Source organism: Podarcis erhardii (assembly GCF_964252035.2).
Source record: "Podarcis erhardii genome assembly, chromosome: 13".
In the NCBI taxonomy this organism is placed as follows: domain Eukaryota; kingdom Metazoa; phylum Chordata; class Lepidosauria; order Squamata; family Lacertidae; genus Podarcis; species Podarcis erhardii.
The window spans coordinates 29,655,410-29,678,718 of NC_138502.1; the positions used below are offsets into that span (position 1 = coordinate 29,655,410).

The 23,309-nt window shown below is 45.7% G+C and overlaps 1 protein-coding gene and 1 long non-coding RNA gene across 7 annotated transcripts in view; both read right to left on the minus strand.

The window, feature by feature from the left end:
• The window catches only part of LOC309328060 (acid-sensing ion channel 2), a 376,555-nt gene that overhangs the window by 207,949 nt on the left and 145,297 nt on the right, over nucleotides 1–23,309 (minus strand). The gene's annotated exons all lie outside the window — the stretch shown is intronic.
• LOC309328342 lies at nucleotides 10,408–18,547 on the minus strand. Of its 2 annotated transcripts, XR_014150797.1 has the most exons (3): nucleotides 18,365–18,547; nucleotides 13,794–13,999; nucleotides 10,408–11,026 (listed from the first exon to the last, which is right to left on the minus strand). It is a non-coding gene; the product is annotated as an uncharacterized lncRNA (long non-coding RNA). The 2 variants fall into 2 exon arrangements; XR_014150796.1 differs by lacking the exon at nucleotides 13,794–13,999.

A 23,309-nucleotide genomic window follows, 5' to 3' on the forward strand; every position in this document is an offset into this window, starting at 1 on the left:
GGTTTTAGTAAACAGTGTCTCAGCTGTCAACACACAAGTTACACAAGTCTTCCCATCTAGTAGGAATGGGCAAACGTTGGAAGATTCAGGATAGATTAATGAAAATACTTTTTTCACACTTACTTTTTTCACACTTTGCTCCCACAAGAAATAGTGATGGCCACCAACATGGATGGCTTTCAAAGCAGCTTAGATACATTCATGGAGGATAAGGCTGTCAGAGGCATTAAGCCTCTGAATGCCACTTGGCCACTGTGAGACCAGGGTGCTGGGCCTTTGGTCTGTTCTTATGAGAGGTGGAAATGGAATGAGGCCAAGATGTGTTGGGAGAGGAATGCCTGGTGGATCTAGTGTGATAGATAAGGAAAGATTTTGGTCAAGAAGCAGATAGCTGGGTATCCACTTCTGGATACTAGCAAAGTCCAACACTAAGCTGCAGAAGGCAGTGGAGAATAGCAACAACATGGCAGAGATCGTGCAAGAGATTTTGCTGATTGGGGCAAAGGACATAATGGCACCCTCTCAGCATTCCATAAAAGAGGCTGACTGGACCAGAAGAGGAATTGAAACTTCAATGCAAGCAATGGGACATTATCCAGCGCCACTCCTGAGGACAGCAGGTTTAGGGGGCATACTGCACCCACAACAGAGGGAAATGTCTGGTTACAACTCTGAGGTGTTAGTTTTTTGTGCCCTGGGAGGGTTTTCATTTATTTACTTATTTTAAAGTAGGAAGCTGTTCAGACATGCAATACTCCACCCCATCAGCAGCCTGAGGTAGTCTAGCCCAGCAACAAGCATATCATGTGAGGCTGCTGATAGTGTAGCTTGGCCCTCTATTATATGGGAACACTTTGTGGGAAATGGAGTCCCGAAGCCCGTGTACATAAATTTTTACAACACGGTAAGGTAGCGATGGTGGATTTCTAGCAGAGAGAAAGAAGGGAAGGAGAGGGAGAGAATGTATACATTCATTTCCTCGCCATTTATTACTTTTTCATCAAAATGTAAATCGAGACCCAGGCAAAGGAATCAGATAGATAAGGCTGCAGCGAAGGAGAGACTAAAAGAGGAGATAATTACAAAGTGCCTGGGGAAGGGGGGGAAGCCCCTTCCTAATTCTTATTTAATGGCAAAGGGGGCCATCCACAGATGTCAATTATACAGAAATGAAAAACTGTCTGGCTTCGCGATCAATCTGCTTCCAGAAGAGGCAAGCAAAACAATTTGCTTCTCGTAGACAAACGCAATAAAATTAAAAAAGGGGGGGGGGAATTGTTAAATCTTTTCAAATAACTGTGCATGTGTGCGCGCGCAGTTACACATATATACATACACAAGAACAGACAAATCCAATAGTTATATTTACTGAGTAACTGAAAAGAAGCAGGATAATGTGTTAATTTATCAGTCAACCTGATTTGCCTGAAAGTAGGCAAATTCAATTTAAGATAAAGTGGCACTTTTATCAGCTCTGCTCCCACCCCCACGTGAAAAAGCATTTAGATAGCTAGGAAGGCTGGTGCTTAAATTGATCCTCTTCCATGGAGAAAGACTGAACATATGACATTGCAGATTGCTTTGCCCTGAGCTAGACCATCAGTCCATCTGGCCCAGGGCTGCCCACTCCAGCTGGCAAAGAGATTTCTTTTAAGCCATGCTACTTGAGACCCTTTCAAGTGGAGAAGCCAGAGGTTGATCCTGAAACACCCTTCACGCAAAGCCAAGCTAGGATCTGGCCCTGAAGTTATATCCCTCTGGTGCCAGGGGCTAGGGTCCTGGGTGGGCGTGCTATGAACCCACAGCCCCATGAGCACACCATGCAAAAAGGCACAGTTGCTCTGTCACTGTGCAACATCACCAGGCATTCATTCATTGCAATAAGGACTGGTGGATGAATGGTCAAATTGCTGGCATGGAAATGTCACCCTAGACTATATATATTTAAAGATCCCATGGGTTGTATTCAGCTAAGTCCTGCTCATAATAAATCCACTGAAATGAATAGACCTAATTTTAGTCATGTCTATCAACTTCAATATATCTACTCTGAGAAGAGCCAGTAGGTAAAAGGTAAAGGACCCTTGATCGGTTAAGTCCAGTCAAAGGCGACTATGGGGTTGTGGTGCTCATATCGCTTTCAGGCCAAGGGAGCCAGCGTTTGTCCACAGACAACTTTCTGGTTCATGTGGCCAGCATGACTAAACTGCTTCTGGCACAACAGGACACCGTGGTGGAAACCAAAGCACACAGAAACGCTGTTTACTTTCCCACCACAGCAGTAACTATTTATCTACTTGCACTGGCATGCTTTTGAACTGCTAGGTTGACAGGAGCTAGGACAGAGCAATAGGATGTCATTCGATCACGGGGATTCGAACCGCCAAACTTCTGATCAGCAAGCCAGAGGCTCAGTGGTTTAGACCACAGCACCACCCACGTTCAGTAGAGCCAGTACTGAGCACTACAATACATTTCTGTTGATGTCATTCTTGCTGCAGTTCCAGAATGGTGTGGTGCGGTCACTCTATACATGCCCATAGATACTTCATTTGTTGAAGTATAGGTAGGGCAATGATCAGTGCATGGCTAAAGGAGGAGGGGAGTGGGAAGCCATGTCTGTTTCAAGTGGTATCATGGTGCTTTAAATGCATGGAGTGAATGTTGCTGCTGTGTCTCTCAGCACAGCTGCCTTCTGATGACGAGCACCTCGCATTGGAAGGTGTTGCTTTGCTGGAAGGGGACCAGACCTCTCCACTGGTCCCTTACTGCAACAGAGTAGGAGAGTCTCTGGTGGGACTGGGTCTTCCAAGAAGCCCCCCACGTCCAATGATGGCAGTGCCAAATCCTCAATGGGGGTGATGGGGACAATACTGGTCCCACAGTCTCACTGGGTAGCAGGTCTTCTAGGGCTGCCCTGCATCCCCTTCTCCTTCTGTTTCAGAGTCCTCTGCATCACCACCTGACACCCAACACATTAGCCGTGCTGGCTGGGGGCTGATGGAGAGGGGAATGATAAGGGGAAAGAAGCCCTCGTGAGGAAAAGATCACACACAAAGCAAACACAGGCTAGAAAATTCTCTTTCCTATGAGCTTCTCAAGCCAAGGCTGGCAAAGTGATTCAGGTGAAGAAGTGGAATGACACCATGTAGAACTGTCTTTCCCAGCCTGATGCCCACCAGATGTTTTGGACTGCATCCCCCATCATCCCTGGCTGCTGGCCATGCTGGCTGAGGCTGATGGGAGTTGTAATTTATAAGAGCTGTAAGGCACCAAGTTGGGGAAAGTTGATGAAAAGATCAGGTAACATTAGAAAGGAGAAATTTTGAGAGTCGGATGCAACTGCTCTGGGGGAAAGGGAAACCTGGTTAGAACAGAATGCATGATGAATTCACGTGAGTAAAAGATAGTTCCCATTTTGACTACTGTGCCAGAAACAGAAAGCAAATATACCTTCTGTCTCTGCAATGGACTGGCAAAGTTACAATCTACTGCATACAGGGACCGATTATACTTTGGAGAGGAAGCAGGGGAGATGAGCCTACAACCATCTCCTTTATGAGCCTGTGTTATTAACTTCTGTCCCCATCACAGCCTGCTGGTTTCCTTCACATTGCAAATAATCATTTGTGCATTTTAACGATGCTGTTTTGTTTTTGTCTTTGCGATTTCTCATTTTCAGCATTTGGCCAGAGGAGGGGAGGGAGACACGGGAAGGAACATATCCTCCACAATGTCATAATTATAAAATTGGTTTATTAGGCAGCAAGGCACTGATCCTGGGAAATGTGCGGAGAGAGATACTTATTGGGATGACGGCTATTCTCGAAACAGCTCTTTCGATTTATAGAATTTGTTAAACACTTGAATGCAGAAATGCAGGTGCCTTATAGAGATTAAAAGGAGACAGTTACTACCTGGGAGCTTACCATTTAAGAAGAGGGGGCATCAAAACAGAAGGGGTAGAAGAAGCAAATCCGTTGAGAAGCAGATGTGTCTTTAAATACTCCTGAAAATGATGTTGGGTGATAAGGGGCAGTAAAGGAAAATGCAGGTAAGCAGGACTAAGGTGGAAATTGTGAAGTTAAAGGGAAGATGGTTGGCAGAGGAACAAAGAGTATGAGGAGGCAGAGACAGCAAACCGAGAGAAGGCAGGTAGAATGGAGATACTTGAAAGGTAATCAGGAGAAGCTTGAGCTGAGCACTGTAGCAGAGTAGACAAAGCCGGCATTGAGGAGTGAGATAATTAACATGATATGCAGAGAAAATGAGATGCCAACAGAACTCAGATTAAAGGGTCTTGAGAAAAGAAATGGGGAGGTTAACAAGCAAGCAAAAAGGTCTGTTTCCAGATAGTATTTTGTGGAGGTCAGTGCTGCCTCCTGCTCATTTTTGGTGTCTAGCCAGGGGAGAGAGAAAGACACAGGAAGGAACTCTGTACTTCCCAACTTCACAGACACACAGAGCTGGAAGAGGTCTTGAGGGCAATCTAATTAAAGGGGTACCTTGGTTTTCGAACGCAATCTGTTCCAGAAGACTGTTTAAGTTCTAAAACATTTGAAAACTGAAAACTCAATAGCCGACAGCTAGGCCTCAGGAACTTGCACTCAGCGGAAGCCGCATGGCATGTTCGACTTCCGAGGTGTGTTCAAAAACTGAAGCATTTACTTCTGAGTTTACAGCATTCAAAAACCAAAATGTTCGTCAATGGAGACATTCAAAAACCAAGGTACCACTGTATCTAGTCCATAATCTATATACAGTGGTACCTCGGGTTAAGTACTTAATTCGTTCAGGAGGTCTGTTCTTAACCTGAAACTGTTCTTAACCTGAAGCACCACTTTAGCTTAATGGGGCCTCCTGCTGCTGCCACGCTGCTAGAGCACGATTTCTGTTCTCATCCTGAAGCAAAGTTCTTAACCCGAGGTAATATTTATGGGTTAACGGAGTCTGTAACCTGAAGCGTATGTAACCTGAAGCGTATGTAACCCGAAGTACCACTGTACAGTTGTGAACAGAATCCATTCTGGAGGCCCATTCACAACCTGAAAAGAGCGCAACCTGAAGCACCATATCTGCGCAGGTGAGGGGCGTGATTTGGTGCACATGCGCAAAGCACGATTTAGCACTTCTGCGCATGCGCAAGCAGCAAAACTCGGAAGTAACCCTCTCCGGTACTTCCAGGTTGCCACAGGACATAACCTGAAAACACGTAACCTGAAGCATCCATAACACGAGGTATGACTATACACTAGATACACTGATGGGAGTTGTCTAAAATGTGGAGGGCACCAGGTTTTAGACAAGATTTCCTAGTCCAGCCTTTCCCAACTTGGGGTCAACAGATGTTGGACTACAATTCCATTTGTTCCTGACCACTGGCCATGTTGGCTGGGGCTGATGGGAGTTGTTGTTTAACCACATCTGGGGTTGGGAAAGGCTAATCTAATGTATCCCCTAAAATCACTGGCAGATGGCATTTCAGATCTTTTTAAATACCTACAGGTGAAGAAGACACCCACCCGCTTCTGAGACACTCAGTTCCACTGTTAATCCGCTCCTACCATGAGGATGTTTCCCCTAATGTTTAGCTGAAATCAGGTTCCTTGCACTTTCTTCCCATTGGTTTTCGTACCAATGACTGGAGCAACAGAGAATGAGCCTGCTCCATCTTGTTGAGTGGGTCATCTTCATGATTCATCACTCCAAATTACATTTTATGCACACCGTTGCAATTTGTGTGCTGTTCAGACCAGGTGCTCACTGCAAGCAAACATAGTCATTGGTCTGCAGCTAGGTCTGTGAATGGCAATTTTGCCATGATAGCTAAATGGAACCAGCATGTACAGAGGCAGCAGACCTGCATGTCAGGCGCTGGGGGACAAGCAAAAGGCTGCCACTTTCAAACCCCAGCCATGCTTGGCAGCATCTGGCTGACAACTGTTGGAAAAGGGATGTAGGACTAGATGGTCCTGTGTTCTGACCCCACAGGGTTGTTTTATGGCCTTGGGGTCTAGCTACATGTCATGTTAATGGTGTGATTAGCAATCCTGACAAAGGTTTTAAAAAGAATACATTAAAATAATAAAATTAAATGATGTGATGATCATGATCGTGTCATGATGAGTTTTTAAAAAATTAAATAGTGGGGTGGTGGATGGGTAGGAATGTGATCGGCATTGCATTGCATGAGGAAGGGAAATTTGAGTATCTTCGTAAAAATCATCCCCCGCCCCTTACATAGCAATTAGCATTAGGGGGGAAAACCTCCCATTGGTGCCAGTTAACTCCAATAACAAACTCCAGATTCACTTATGCAACCAAATACCAATTTTTGTGGGGTAGGGTTAGCCACATTGGGGGGAGGTAGCAAGGGAAAGGGGGTGCTTATATTAATGCATGAATTGTTCCACTCACCCTCAAATGATCTGCACTTAGGAGGTTTTACCCTCCTACACAGCTGTACTGCTATAAGTAGCTGCAAGTAAGAATGGGCTGCCAATTTGAGTTAAAGAGCCCTGTTTCCTCTCATCCTGCCCTCGTCTGAGAGCTGATCGAACACCTCCAATTGCTCTGCAGAACCCAACAGGGTGCATAACTTTCTGCGGTTCACCAATGCCTGGATTGGAGCCAGGAAATATAAGCTGTTTAACACACTAAATTGGGAGAATGTTGTGGCTTTGCAAGCAAGTCTGAGTTGGGAGTGTTTAAGAAGTTTCATTTCCCACAACAGCTTCACAGCTGTACGATACACACTCGCAGCATGAACCTCTCCTGAGTTCTTTGGGGTTGAACGAGGTTGCAAGTCTCATGGCAGTGAGTGGAGAACACAGCTCCAAGGGCAGTGGGCTGGTTGCCTTGGTTAGGTGTGGCTGAGATCTGTCCTCTCTGATTCATCAGGTCTCCTTCTATCTCCGGAGAGAAACTATAGATAACGACATGCCTGGATTATTCACCTTAAACTGGCTGAAATTCTGATCTCGTCAGTGAGAGCATGGAATTTAACAAGGATGATTTTAAAAGGTCAAGCAACACATAGAAGAATCAAACACAGAGGTCCAAATTATTTAGGGGTGGGGCTGATTAGGCATTGACATTTCAGAGAGAAAAAATTAAGTGCCACACTAGGAAAAACCCTCTGCATGTGATCAGAGAAACTCTTTTTCATTGGCTCTTCTTCTAGTTCCAGTGCCAAGTTTTGTCTCAAACTTAGCCCTACACTTGCATCTGATCTGGATAGGGTTCCTGCATGGCTGTCATAAGGCTTCTTGGAACAGAGTGTGGCTTCCTTGGATTGGACTTGGCAAAATAGAGTGAAAACCCAAACTGGGCAGCTGAGCACATAAGCACAGAATTAAATTCAGCAGGGAGCATGAGAGGGACTGAGGCATTTTCTCGCTTGCCATTAAAATAGTGGTGTGTATTTTTTGTCTCTGTAATATCATTTGAATACAAACATTATTTGGGCCAGGCTTCATGCCTGCTGGGCATAGTCCCATTTTAAGGCATGGTACTGGCTACAGCATTTGACAGGGGCAACACAACTGCCCTGTAGGTGTCCTGTGGTTTGCTCAGACAAGGCGAAAAGCTCTCCATGGTAAATGTAGAGGTTCACAACCCATCTAGAAGAAGAAGAGTTTGGACTTGATATCCCGCCTTTCATTCCCCTCAAGGAGTCTCAAAGTGGCTAACAATCTCCTTTCCCTTCCTCCCCCACAACAAACACTCTGTGAGGTGAGTGAAGCTGAGAGACTTCAGAGAAGCGTGACTAGCCCAAGGCCACCCAGCAGCTGCATGTGGAGGAGCAGGGAAGCGAACCCGGTTCACCAGATTACGAGTCCACCATTCTTAACCACTACACCACGCTGGCTCTCTCTACCTATTGGAGTTTTAAGCAGGAAGTGCCAGAAGAGCTGGCCTCAGGGATGTGCCAGTCAAGTGCTGCAGAAACATCACATTCTGATTCTTCCATGCATAAAATGCATGTTTTGTTTCAAAACAGCCTTCTTCTGCTTTCCATCCTGATTCAAAACCCATTTCTTCACACATGGGCACAAATAACTAGTGAAAGACTCAAAGATTATTTTAGTGTCATGGGTGCAAATAACCTTGCACTAAGAAAAGGACAAATGGGTGGTGAATAACTGACAGGTGGCAGCAAACCATCAGAGCAAGGTTTAGGGTAGGGCTGGGGAAACCAGAGGCCCAGAAGCCTCATGCGGCCCTCCAAGCCTATCTGGCCTTTGGGACTGTCTCTGAGCTACACTGCTGCCAAGACCACAGATGTCACTGCCCATGTTCACTTGAACAGTAAAAAATGCTTCTTGCTTGCCTGGTTAGAGAATGAAGAGAATGGGGTGGTGTGAAATGAATGGAGACCTCTGACTTCTGTATGGCTAAAATGTAGATAGTTCATAGTTTTTCCTGGTAAGGGAGCTAATGGCTTATCTGTAAGGACAGATTCACCCTACAGTCCAGATTTCATTTATTGTCCAGATAATGCTCCATACTGTGATTTCACATGGCTCACCATGCAAGGCAACCGTTTTTCAGATCTGTAGGTTCCTGGTTCTAGCCCCAGTACCTGCTGATACAAGACAGGTAGCTGAGCAGAAGATCTACTGCACCAGCAACATCTAAGCAGCATGTATAGAGTTTCATAGCTGGCCCTGTATCCAGCCAGCCATTTTTCTGGCTCATTCAAGGCCCCAATTCTGGGTATTGTTAGCTCAAGGGCATTTAGCAAGACAAGAACCCAGGATTCAGCAGGATTTGAAACGGGGACTCTTCCTTGGTAAGTATCCTGAGCTCTCTACCCACAGTGTACTGACTGATCCTGACCCCAACATGCAATGGGGCCTGCAATGGAATCCTGCTCTATAGATGAGACTCAGATCTATGCTGAGGTGCAACCTGGATCTCAGTGGTTCAGCATCCTCTTCTGACAATATCTTATTGGGGTGAGACTGCACATGCAGCAGACTGAAGTGGTAAGAATGCTGGTAGAGTGGGCCATACCATTTCAGACTCCAGGTGGAACATTCCCTTATGCAAAAAACAACAACAACCCAATGCCATCAAGGAAAGGGGTGCCTCCATAGCCCTGCCTCTTCCATGCTCTGCTGGTGTCTATTTGCAGGGAGTTTTGTTTACAAGGGGTAGCATTAAAGAATGTCTCCCCTCACCTGCAGTCTGAAGTGGTACAGCCATTCTTCCACTTCAGTTATTTGATCCTGCAAGTTTTCTGAATCCATAACAGCCCAAGGCAGAACACAGCAGCAAATCACAGGGCTTGGCAGAGAGGGTGTGGGCAGTCAGCTAATTCATAAAGGGTTTGATTATCAGGCTTGCTATATTTTGGATGCGTGTGTCTGCCTCTTCCAACCAGCCAAAGTAAAATCTATCTAAAAGATTCCAAGGCTTGTCAATTTCCAGATAGTTGAAATATGAGCAGTGACTAGGTCAATTGTGGAATAAATGAAAATGTAATATATGTGCCGTTGAATTTCTTTGTGAAAATGAGTCGCTCGCTCAGTTTTAGCCCGTTTAACATAATTGCCCAATTTAGTTCATTAGCCCTGTTTCTACCTAATTGAGGTGGAACGGTATGGAGCTTTCTGAAGCGATTTAGACGCTGCTCCCTGCCCCCTAATTTCAGCAGAATTAGTCCAAGTGCTTATTAAAATGAGACAGTGGTAACGTCATGTCCAGAAGGCACTTTCCTGCAGCATTTGTGGGGCCAATCACCACTCCTTAGCAAGGAGTCTGTGGCTTTAATCAGAGACCTTATGGACTGAGGCTAGTGAGCTACTTGGGGCTGCATCAGCTCAGGCCTCCAAGCCCCCTTCAATGAACAGGGTGGGTGTGAGTGTGACTAGATTCAGATTACATGCCTAGATTCAGGGAGAGTGAGTCTAGCCCAACCACTTTCTTGACATGCTAGTTTTCTAAATGCAGGGCTCCCCCCCCCATTTGGAAGCACCCCATCCACAGAGCCCCCACCTACAGTCTGAAATTGTACCATCCATTTCACAGGTTTACCTCATCAGCTGTTTCGAAACATCCAGACCTTGCACAGAACAATTTCCAATTGATGAATACATCCCGCTGCAACCCGCTTACAGCAAAGGGGAAATAAGGCAAAATCATTTGCTGCTGGGTGATTCACCCAGTTCTGTTAATTAAATGACTCATCCAATTCCCCTTGCTTTTATTGCCCCAATGGCTCATGCCTTGGACATGGGAGGTTAATACTAGCCCTAATCATCCAGAGGAAATAATAGATTTTGTAATGATGGCCGGCAACCTCGAGCAGCAGTTTTATGAAATGAAATGGTGTGCATGTGTATATGTTAGGAAGAGAGTGCTATTCAAAGGAACTCAAAAGACAGGAGAGCACGCACACACTGTCTTTTCAGTGGAAAATCTTTGTGGGGAGGAAGAAAAAGAGATTGCATCAATGACAAATTTTCCTGAAGACATCAAAGTGATCCTCCCACTTCTCTCCCCCACCTCCTTATCACATCAGGGGCTGCTTCTCCACTTCAACTTCAGTCCAGGGGCAGCTCATTCTGGCCAGCAAGCAAGCTACCTCCTCGCTACTTGCTGTTTTGCAGAAAACTAGGTGACTGAAAGATGAATTGCCAAAAGGTCCCAGTGGTCAGGGGGGCAGGTTGATGCTGTCAAAGCAAGAAAGGGACATTCTTGGGAGCAGGGCCTGGTTGAGCTCTTCATCTCCACAAAGTCATGTTGGATGAAAGGCAGTGTTCAGAACTTGATATAGGCCACAGAATATGAAGGTAAGCCGATTTTGTTAAAAGTAGAATTCAAGACAATTTCAGCCTGCCTTCTCTCTCTCGCTTTTCCTCTCTGGGCAAAAAAATATGTCCAGCCTTAACTTGGGGGGGGGGGGACTGGAGACTTCAAAAGCGTTTATTGCACAGCCTGAATACATATTTTGCCTGGTGAAGAATTATATGGAACTGTAAGGGAGTGGGTGCAAGTTCTACCTCTGCTGCACTGGAACCTGGAATACAAAGGGAGTGATGCTTCAGCAAAGAAAAAAGAAAAAAGCTAATGCTATTCTAGACTGCATCAACGGAAGTTTAATGTCCAGATGAAGGGAAGAAATAGTCCCGCTCTACTCTGCCTTGGTCAGACCACACCTGGAATAATGTATCCAGTTCTGGGTGCCACAATTTAAGAAGGATATTGACAAGTATGAACGTGTGCAGAGAAATGCAACCAAGATGATCAAGGGTCTGGAAAACAAAGCCTTATGAGGAATGGTTGAGGAAGTTATGATAGCCATTTTCAAATATCTACAGGCCTGTCACATGGAGGATGGGCAAGCTTGTTTCTTCCTGCTCTAGAGGGTAGGACCAGAACCAATGCATTCAAGTCACAAGACAGTAGATTCCAACTAAACATCAAGAAGAAGTTTCTGACAGTAAGCGTTATTTGACAGTGGAATGGTCTCCCTTGGATGATCATCTGTCATGTATGCTTTAGTTGAGATTCCTGCAGCGCATCAGGACTCGCCAAGTGGGTGGCTCAGTTCGGGGGCAGCTCTTGGGCCATTTAAATGACCCCCTTCAGCCGCTTGTGGGCCATGGGACACAGGTTGCCGACCCCTGGACTAGATTATCCTTGGGGTCCCTTCCAACTTCGCAGTTCTATGATTCTAAGGTGTGAGGAAAGGGCCTTTACTCAGGGCCTGTAGCAGGCAACCTTCAGGCCCCTTATCTCCTGCATCAGTGGTACTCCAGACAGACAGACAGGTTTCCAAAGGTCAATGGTGCATTCTAGTTCTGAGTGCTGTCAGCTGCTCAATGGAGAGACACAAAGACCTTAAAGAAACCCTCTTTCTCTGAGGCGAATCTAAACAACTGACCTATTATGTAACAATACAGGCTCTGGCTGCATTCACTCGGGAGTTTATTCCATTTTCCTGATGTTTCCCTAACTGTTAATTTCTGAATTACACCTGAGCTTTCGCACAACATAAAACCCGCTTCAGATAAACTAATGGAATGCTGTGCATATTTAGTGCTCATTTCTATGTTATTTGTTTCCAGAAAAGAAAAAAAACTATCTACAGCCTCCATAACCCCAAAAAATGGTGGTGTAATGTGATAAATTTGGGGATGAAAGATCAGCATCCAGTTCTTTCCTGTTGCTTTCATGGGGGAACAGAAGCACACGTTTTTGGAAGGGGTGGGGGAGTAGCAATGTTGTCCAATGACATCTGTTGTTGTGTCACACCATGCCCATTGCTGTGAATGAAATTTAGCATGCCATGGCATTATATTGATCAGAAAGCCACAGTTCCATAATGTTTCAGGTTAGTAAATAGGACAGATGAGCTAGCATTATAACAAACTAACACAATATTCCCCACGTCTGAATGTACTCTGCCTTTTGCGTGGACAGGCGGAGTCCCCAGATCCCGAGTGGTCCCCCCGTCATGTGGAATAACGACTCTAGACAACGTGCTATGGGATTAAATTGGCCACAACTTTATTAAATTTCAAATGTGGGTAGACCTTGGCTCAGGCATTGGGCGTTCTCCCTCCCTAGTCCCCAGCCGGGGACCTAGGGAGCATCAGGGTTATCCAGTGGGGGGGGGGATGGGCCGGCTCTGGAGAACATATGTTCAAGCAGAGATAGCCGCCCCCGTTACGCCGCCGCAGGGGAGAGCAATGACGACCTTTCGGCGTACGGCCAAAGCCTCCCTTCAAAAACCCCTTTAACGGGGAACCCTGGTATCGCCGCCGCAAAGAGGAAGATGGACTAAAGGATTCCGCCCAAGGCCTGATACCGCCAAAGTTGTGACGTTTTGCTACGGGAAAGGCGAAACCTGCCAATGCAGGGAAATTCCTTTCCGGCCCTTTAACAGCGACCTTATCGTAGCAGCGCCCGCATACCTGTGGAGACAGGTTAACCTGCAAAACCTATGAAGAAAAGTTAACCTGCAAAAGAAGACATTAACTGAGGGTGGGTAGGGTGGGAGAAGCTCTGGAGCCAAGTGAGGATTAACAATTAAGATCCACCCTCTATTGTGTGGGCAGGTAATCCCTCCCCTTACCTGGCCTGGTTTCCCTGGCAACACTTCCCCCAGGTGGGATTGGACAACTCGCTGGGGTAGGCGGGGACCTCCAGGTATCCCACCTGAGGGAAGGCAAAGCCTATGCTGATGGGGCCACTCCAGATCCAGGGCTGCACGCATCCACGCAAAAGGCGCCCCCCGTTTTAAGTGGGGAGCGGTCATTCTTATCCTGAGACCCACTGCATCTATCCTGTCCGATGTTTGCCCTCTAACTTGCCTGTGACTATATGTCTTGCTTCTGATTCTGTTTCCCTGATCCGATACCTAATCTCCAGCTTGTACATGACCCAAGCCTCCTGTCACTGGACCCCAAACCAGAGGCTACAGTATCACCAGGTGAGGTGCCAAATCAGATTCCCAGCTCTGAGTCTGATGCTGGTTTTTCAGGGTCCTCTGAGCCCAAGGGTGACAGGTGAGAGCCCACTGAATTAGACCCTCCAGCACCAGTGTTTGAAATGAATATTGTAGGCTGTCTTTTAAACCACTGATGTATCTTTTCCTCTAGTAAGTGGAATATAAACTTTGCTAAATAAATAAAATAAAAAATTAAGGGGAAGCAGTGTGGTGAAAAAGAAGACCTTCTTTTTCACCACACTGCCTCCCCTCTCTTCCATAAATTCCTTTGGGGGGCTCCCTGTCCACCCCCACAGCCTGCACAAACTTCTTGCCCTTGCTTTCAACTCACCCACAGCCTTGCCCCTCATTGTCTCAATGTCCTTATTTCTCCAAAACATCCCCTCCTGAAACCTTCTCTAGTCCAGTTCCACCATTGTGGCCATCCAATGTACTCTTGCTACCTGAAGCGACTCTGCCCATTTCCCTTTGCTTCTCCTCATACATGAAATTCTCTCCAATCATACTTCTGTGCGACCACCTTCCTCATCGCCTTTCCTTTCCACAAAAGTTGAAAAGAATATTGTGATCATCCCTTATTAGTGCAGCTCCTATCACTTCTTGGAAAACAATTTGTATAGCAATTTTTGAAATTTGAATTCAAAATATCAAATTTTAAAATTTATATTTAAAAAATTCCACATCCCAAACAGCTAAATTTCAAATCTAAAACCACCCAACGCCCGTGAGCAGGAATGTTTGCTAAAAATTGGAGAGAATGTTACTTTAATTGGAATGTTTTGCCCAAGAATATTGAATCTGCTGGCAAAACTCCCCCTCTCTTAAATTTAATCACTGCAGTGCGTTGCGCCAAGGCAAGCCTCTCTCCTTCCTGGGCTCTGCACTCACAGCACGGTGCCACGCGATAGATAAGCATGTTGCATATCCCGTTTGCCTGGCTTTTAATTAAGCTGTCAGGCTGAAACAGAAATATCTCCTGGGAGGTGAGCAAGCGCTTCATGGCCATTTAATTTTTGTTTAGGATTTAAAACTCAAGCCTGTCCTGGTTGAAATTAACAAGAAGATTCCTGCTCACTGTCACTCTCAGTGATGAGATACTAATCACACGCCTTAATGAGAATGAAGAGTGTGGGGAGGCGGGAGGAAGAGAGAGAATCAAAGAGCTACATTTCACAGTATGATGTGGTTTCATTTAATTTCTTAGAGTTGTGAGGTTGTGGCAGGACTTGGCACCAAACTAGCAACACTCCGCTTGAAGATGTGTTCTGTGTTGGGCTTAATCTGGGGCAACTTTACCACTGAAACCCTGTTTCAGTGATAGAGCTCAGCGCTGAAACCTGAGGGTTTTTCATCAGGGTGACTGCTGTTTGGAGCATGTGCATAATTTAATATGATTCCAGGGCCCAGCACTGCTCAACTTATGAACACTGTTTTAATGCATTAATTGAAATGTGTGTAATAATAATAATAATAATAATAATAATAATAATAATAATACATGTGTAGAGAGCAGCTCCTTTCCACTTAGGGAATCATGGAGGATGGTCACATCCACATCATACATTTGAAGTACTTTGACACCACTTTAACAGTCGTGGAGAATCCTGGGAACAGTAGTTCAGGGAACTGTAGGTCTATGAGGTCAGCAGCTTTAAGAAACTACAATTCCCAAGATTTTGGGGGGAACTCACAACTGTTAAAGTGGTGTAAGAGTGATTTATGGTAGATGTGGCATGGATGTGACCAGCGAGTTGCAGGCAGGCACCTCTGAAATGAAGCAGTGTTCCTTCTTGGATGGCCAAGTGTGCTACGCTACTGAGGATAGTCCTCTATTTGAAGGACCTTCAAACAACAATCCTTTGTCCAGTCTAAGTCTGCCTTAAAGATAAAAAAGGAAGACTGAATCTACTGAAGCAGCATTTCAACAGTTAAAACCTGGGCAGAAGACTGAGCAGAAACACAGCAAGACATCTGATCACAGCCTCCCATGCCATGGCAAGATATACTGCATTGCAATTTAAATTGTTGCAACTACTTCTAAATTTGCATCTATACATATATAAGCTTGGATATGCAAATCTTATGCAGATCTGTATCCTCTGTTCTTTTTTTGGGGGGTGGCAAAAAGGTTAAGTGGCCACCCTACCACCTTCTCTTGCTTTCCCTGCTAGTTATTATTAAAGCATCAAGCTTGCTGCAGTTTTTGTTATCAGTGTCCTGCAGGTTACATGACGCATTGACAGGCTACAAATTGATGAGTCGACAAATGGGAGTGAGGAGATCATACACCACAAGGACACAAATCATGACATGAGAAGTTTACTCCCTTCTTCCCTGCAACTTCACTTCATGAGCACATGGGCTGAGGGATTTATCTGAGGAAAAAATGTCTGCCAAACACTAGAATTCTGGGAAAGATTATGTTACTCGCAAATATGTGTTTAAAAGCCCTAATTTGTCTGTTTATTAAATGAAAAGCAGTCTCTGGGGAAGCCAGCAACCCATTTATTGAGAATTCATCCTGATTTGTGTACAGGGAGGTGAGACAGCACCAGCTATTTATTGCACATTTGTCATGATTTGGTTGTGGGGAGGTTAGATTACGTGGCATTGAGCAAGTGTTATCCCACACTTTCCATAGCATTTTTCATCACTTTCCTTATCACAAAAAGTCTGGTCTTTGGGGGAAGTAGCCCTGTTGCACTCCCAAACAATGCAATTGTGCAACTGGAATTTGCCTATAAGACCTCATCCACACTTCTGTTTGCCCTGCAGCTTTCCTCTGGGAAAACCCATGAATTGGTGATGAAACAGAATAAATGGCAACTGGGTTTTCTGCAGATTACCATTTGTTCCAATTTAGTGCTAAATAGAGGGTTTTCCAAGGGAAAGCAGTGGTGCAAAGGCAAAACTGCTAGGACATGTGCCTGGGAAGCATGGGATAAGTAGAGGTGTGGATGTGCTCTTACAGGCAAATTCAGGTTGCATAATTATAATTGTTTGGAAGTGAAATAAATCTACTTCCTCAAAACACTGGACTTTTTGTGATAAGGAAAGTAATGGAAAATGACAAAATCCCACTCAAAAGTGTCCTATGACTGTGAATGAAGAATTATTGGGGGTGGGGGGTAGGGAGGTGATATTTAACTTTTCCCCTACCACAATTTACTTAATTGCCTTATTTCTGATGGGTGAGAAGACTGTGGGGAGTGGAGAAGATTCCTTTTTTTAGGTATCACAAGGCCCAGAATTCTACTAGTGCATTCCTTTCCCCCTCGGTCTAGATCTTGGCAGCTCAAAGCCTGAGTTCTGATTGAATAACTGCATCTTTTTGTTTACATGGCCAATTAGGGCCAAATTAATGAAGAATCAAGTAGGAAGAACACAACTTGCTCTCTCGCTGTAGTAGCAGCTCAGTACGCCCAGACTGCATATTTCTTTGGATTTTAGCCCCATTAAAAGTCAGCGGGACTTGCTTCAAGTAAACATGCTTACAACTGAGATGTTAAAACAAAATAAAAAAATTCCTTCCAGTAGCACCTTAAAGACCAACTAAGTTGTTCTAGGTATGAGCTTTCGTGTGCATGCACACTTCTTCAGGTATCTGAAGAAGTGTGCATGCACACGAAAGCTCATACCTAGAACAACTTAGTTGGTCTTTAAGGTGCTACTGGAAGGAATTTTTTTATTTTGTTTTGACTATGGCAGACCAACACGGCTACCTATCTGTAACTGGAACTGAGATGTTAGTTGAGTGTCTATCTGAACTGGGCTCAGGTAAGTCACAAACTCCATGCCTCTCCTAGGAAGCCCCAATGTAGTCATGAAATGGCCATCTCTGAATATACACAACCACAAAGCCCAACCAGGTGCCCTCCAGCAGAGGTGGATTTAGGGGAGTGTGGCTGCCTCAGTCGCACTGGGCACAGAGCCAAAGGAGTACCGAAGGGGGCACTATAACTATGATGTAGAATGGAAGGCGAGAGGCAGGGAGTGCCAGATTTTGGTGTTACATAGGGCACTGCTGAAATTTGAGACCCCAAGGTCCGCCACCACATCCAGATCTTGCTGGATTACAACTCTGATCATCCCTGACCATTGGTTGGAGAGTTGGCACAGTTTGGGGCTGAGCAGGGACGCGGGTGGCACTGTGGGTTAAACCACAGAGCCTAGGACTTGCCGATCAGAAGATTGGCGGTTCGAATCCCCGCATCGGGGTGAGCTCCCATTGTTCGGTCCCTGCTCCTGCCAACCTAGCAATTCAAAAGCACATCAAAGTGCAAGTAGATAAATAGGTACCGCTCCAGCAGGAAGGTAAACAGAGTTTCTGTGCACTGCTCTGGTTCGCCAGAAGCGGCTTAGTCATGCTGGCCACATGACCCGGAAGCTGTACGCCAGCTCCCTCGGCCAATAAAGCAAGATAAGCGCCGCAACCCCAGGGTCGGTCACGACTGGACCTAATGGTCAGGGGTCCCTTTAGGGTTTTTTGGAAGTTAGTGGGTGGCCCTCCTTGAGCACACTCACCTCCTCTTCCCTGCCACTGTTACCACTCTCCATTCTCTTTCTCCCTCTCTGGGTGCAATCCGCACTGCCTCTCAGATAAAGGGAGAGAGAACAAGGCATGCAGAAGTTATTGCTGCTCTCCCCACTCACTGCTTGCTCACACAGAGAAGCCAGGTGAACAGGCAATAATACTGACAGGAGGAGGAGCAACAATAGGGAAAAAGCCTCCACGGATTGGCAGAGCCCTTGACCCCATAATAGGGTTTGGTCCTCGGCAGCTGACCAATGATGCCAGCCTCTGACACCAGCCCCAGTTTAAATCCCAAGGCGGGGGAATCTCTGAAAGAGTCTGAACTCCCTGCTAGCTGCCTTTTGGAACTTCTGATGTGATTTCAATACCTGACAGTTGGCAAAGAAGTGCCTGCAAATCCAATGCATCTGGCTTTGTATGTTCTGCAGGCTTTTCATGCCTCCTTCCGATTAAGTTCCCCGTTAATCTACTGAGCCATTATTATGTTCAGAAAAGAAAAGCACAATTAAGGTGGTTTAAACAATGCAAACGAAAGGGGGGAGAGATCCCCCAGCCCTTGCAGCAGGGAAGTGAGGCAAAATGCCTAGGGTGATGCCACAATGGCAAGCCATGACATATACCGCATTTAATTAATGCCTTTAAATAGGTGTGTATGGGAACTGTAGCTGGAGGATTCTGGAGCCCAGAACAGCTGGAATGAAATGGGAGAAGGAGAAGGAGAAGGAGAAGGAGAAGGAGAAGGAGAAGGAGAAGGAGAAGGAGAAGGAGAAGGAGAAGGAGTCATCAAGAGAGATTCTCCCAGCTTAGATTTCCTTCCGAAAGCTCTCCTAAATCAGATTTTTGCTTTGTATTTTTACCCCCAACTATCTCAGTTCTGGGTGCTGTTCTGTAATTTGGGGCTTTAGGACACAACCCTATATCTAAGAGGCCTCAGCTTTGAGGTAAAGACTTGCTGTATTGGGATTTCTGCTAGGGTGTGGTGGAAGCCTTGCTACACCAGCAGAACCTGAGATGCAACAGCATTGAAACAAGGCAGGAGGAACCCTCCACTGATGAAGATATGTCAGCACTGCAGGACAGCCTGAATGGAGTGGACTCATGGAAAGGTAGCAGAGAAGAGCAGCATAGTTATGTCACATGCCCTGTATTCCCCTGTTGATGGTGGAATTTGACAACAGCCCCAGAGTTGAAACGAGACTTTTTCATCTCAGCAAGCTCGTTGAGAGGGAGAAAATATTAAGACAGCGGCCCTCTTGTTGACAGCTACCCAGTCCAAGCCACCATGACAAAGCATACATCATGGTGGAACTCAACATCCATTCATAGCAATATTAAACAATACTAGTAATAATAACAACTATCACTATTAAATTTATATACTTCTTACATGCCAAAATGCCTTCTAAGCAGTTTACAAGTCTAATCACAGCACATCACCAAACCCCACAAAGTGAGACTCACAGGGCATGTGGCTTATGGGACTTTGCCCTCAGGGTCTACACACAAAGGAGGAACTTTGATGGTGGGAAATAGAGAGGAAAGACCCATTTCTTCTCCCCCAAGCCGTCCTCCATTTCAGGGTGGCCATTTGTTTTCCCCGCTATGACGAGATATACTGTATTTTTATATGAATTCTAGAAATTATTTGTACGCCTCTATTTATACATATAAAATGCAGATTTCATTCATATCTTCTCAACTTTTGGGGTGCTGCATTTCTTCTTCTTCTTCTTTTGGTGATGTGCAAGTGTCCCCCTGACATTTACATAGTCTTAATTTGACCCAGGGGTGAATAAACTTGGGGCTTGGGGGATCAACTTTGTTTACTAGAAGTCCTTGTCACCTAGAGCAGCCTTCCCCAACCTGGTGCCCTCCAGATGTTTTGGATTGCAAGACCCATCATCCCTGACCATTGCCCATTGCCCATGCTGGGTGGGGCTCTTGTGAGTTGGAGTTCAAAACACTGGGAGGGCACCAGGTATGGAAAGGCTCACCTAAATACACATGCAAAATAAAATTAATTGGTTGATGGCAGATAAAATTAAGGCGCAAGGTGTCTCAGAACATACACACCACTCTGGAATCTGATTTCAGTCCCAGAACGAGTTCATTTTCCTTTCACAGGAAGATCTGCTCCTGGCTTTCCTCCAAGCTTCCTTTCTTCAGCTGTCTAATTTAGGGAGTAAAAACCTCCTTCATTGTCACAACTCTTAAACAACTGGAAGTTAGAAAAGTTTGTTGATGTACTGTGTATCACCCAGATCCTTAGATCAAGATCTACCTCACCTCTTCCTGCCACAGCATCCCTGGCAGCTCTCTTTTCCAGCATTCTGGACCAGCCTGTTCCATTAGGGCAAATGGACCACTGCCCCATCAACCTCAGTCTGCCCACAGTCAGCCTGCCTGCCTTTCTAATTAACAACCAGTCCAGGTGGACTGATCCTGCTTGTCAGCTTCCCCCTCTGCTTTAGTCTCAGTGTTGCCCTTTGAGAACTCAGGAAGGAGGAGAACAGGGACAAAACCAGAATGAGCTGGTTCTGCCTGCCATTGGCTCTGGCTCTACCTGATGTTGGAGTCCCTGCCTTCTGCCCCACCAGTCTCAGTGAGCACAAGCCCCCACTGCTCTGGAGTCCGGAAGGTCCCTGGAGTACCTGACCCCACTGTAGGCAATTAGGCATTGAGTTTATATAGTCTGCATAACTTACTTTGTTGTTTGAAAGATTTGCAAGCAGCTTTTTTTTAAGGGGTTGGTGGAACCGGTAGCCCTCCAGCTGTAGTTGGACTACCTCTCCCACCATCCCTGAATACTGACCATGATAGGTGGGGCAGATGAGAGCTGGAGTGCAACAACATCTGAAGGGCAGCAAGCTTTCCATTCCACTTGTTAAAAGTAACCTTATGCTGAGTCAGACACAATGATTTATCTTGGCTACTCCTGTCAACAGGCCTTGCTACTCAAACCTCAGCAGTGGAACGGCTTGAAGGTGAAAGCTGTCCTCACCACACCACCCGCACTGAAGCATGCCAGGTGTTTTAATTCATTAAACTCTAAGGAAGTCCAGGACAAAACATGCATGGAAGAGTCTGCATCATTAGCAGCGAAAGAAGAGCTTCGCTCAGGGTGTTTTATCTCCCTGGCGAAACACTCTGAGACTGGGCTAATGAGGCAGTGACATGCCGACAGAGCGATGGGAAAGGTGACATGCAGAGAGCCAGGGAGATAAAACAGGTCAGCAGAAGACAGGGAAGGACCACAAGTTCATCTGACGCACACTCCCTGCCCAGAAGCAAGACCACCCACCCGCTACTGATCTCCCTTCACAGATTAAGCTGTATTGATAATCCAATTACCCAAAATGCCACCGGCACAGAGTGGGTGTATTGAAAAAAAGGTGTAGTGTTTGGAGAGAGAGAGAGAGAGAGAGAGAGAGAGAGAGATATGGATGGATGGATTCCTCCCTCCAAGTTTTGAAAAAGTTTGGATGTCAAGGGCTATTCACGCAAGAAGTGGCAAAACTTTCCATCCCTCTAGGCCAGGGACAGGGAACCTGATGCCCAACAGAGGTTGCCAGACTCTAATTCCCACCAACCTCAAACAGCATGGCTAATGGTCCAGGATGGTGGCCATTGTAGTCCAATAACACCTGGAAGGCCACAGGTTCTGCACCACAGCGCTAGACAGTGGTAGTCACAGAATCTCATTCAGGGTGCCTTCCCTGCAGGTTGCTTTCCCATCAAGGCTTATTTCTTGGTGGTCAGTCAGTTATTTACTATATTATTGAAATTTGTATCTCTGTATGAATTTTGTATTTCTATATGCGTTGAATTGTGGTAGCCTGCTGCTGTAAGCAATAAAGATTTGGCTGGCCCTCCACAGTGAATCAAGCCCCGCCCTTAGCAAACAAAATAAGAGCATTACAAAGAGCACAGTGGATCAGCCTCTCTCTCTCTATTCATCCTCCTCTGTTGGTCTTGGAAACTTGCCTGGAAGGAAGGGGCGGGGGGAGAGACAACCCCAAACATTTCTACCATGTAAGCTGAGGCCGCAAACCTGGTAACATCCACTGGATTGAGGTGTCATGGTATAAAACTTAATCTACCAACAAGAAACGTAGTCTACCATAAAAGCAACAGCGCCGGTGGCAGATATACAAAACCACGGGCGCCCCGTGGGATGATTTAATGTTCTACAAACAAGGAAGCGGCAAGCCTGTGCTCTGCCACAATGCGCGGGGTGACAAGGGCCATGATTACACTGCAGCCAGCCAGGCGGAGAAACACACAAAATGCACGTCCAACTGCAACAAGCAAGGCCCCTTGTTTTCTAAAGAGCTAAATGCAGTTCTTGGAACTAATACGAGGAGGTTGTGTTTCTGATGTGGGGGCTATGAGGACGCAGGAAGGAAATCCAGCACTAGGCTGGATTCGCTGAACCCAGTGCAAAATTGTACCGTGATGACTACCCAATATCTCAACCAATATTTCCATGTTTCTCAATATATTTTCTTAAGGCCAGAACATTTTTCCTTAAAGTGGGGGACATTTTTCAGTGCAAGGGCCTCACTCTCTTGTGAGCAGCCTTCTGGGGGGGGGGGGCGTATGTGTGCATGCCAGTGGTGGGTGGAGCCAAGGGCCACATTCACACTATACATTTAAAGAGCAGATACCACTTTAAGCAGCCATGGCTTCCTCCAAAGGGTTCTGGGAGCTGTAGCTTGTTAAGGGTTATGAGAGTTGTTAGGAGACACAAACCCCTTTCCCTCTCCCAGAACTGCAGTTCTCAATCCCTTGTCATAGGGAACTCTGGGAATTGTAGCTCTGTTAGGGGAATAGAGGGTCTCCTGAGCTCCTTGGGGGAAACAATAGAAAATGTGTACTGTTTCAGCACAAGGAAGTTGCACAGAATTCCCCATTCATGACATATTTACTTCCACTTGGTAAAACTAGGGCAGGGTGTGAATTTTTATTAAGACTAGTAAATTATTTCTATTATTGTTATTACCACTATGTTCTGGTAAAAAGCCCTCCCAGGGAAGCTTGCATAAGAATGTAACAGGAATACACAGAAAGAGTCTGCCTAATGGTCCATTCAGCTCAATATTGTCTACACTGATTGGCAGCAGCTTCCCAGGGTTTCAGGCAGGGAGCATTCCCAACCCAACCTGGAGATGCCAGGGATTGATCAAACCTGAGACCTTCTGCATGCAAAGCAAATGTTCTACCACTGAGCTACAATTCTTAGGTATCATCAGACTATAAAAATACAATATCAGTAACATGCTGTCACTTAGGACAGTAGTTAGAAAGATCTCA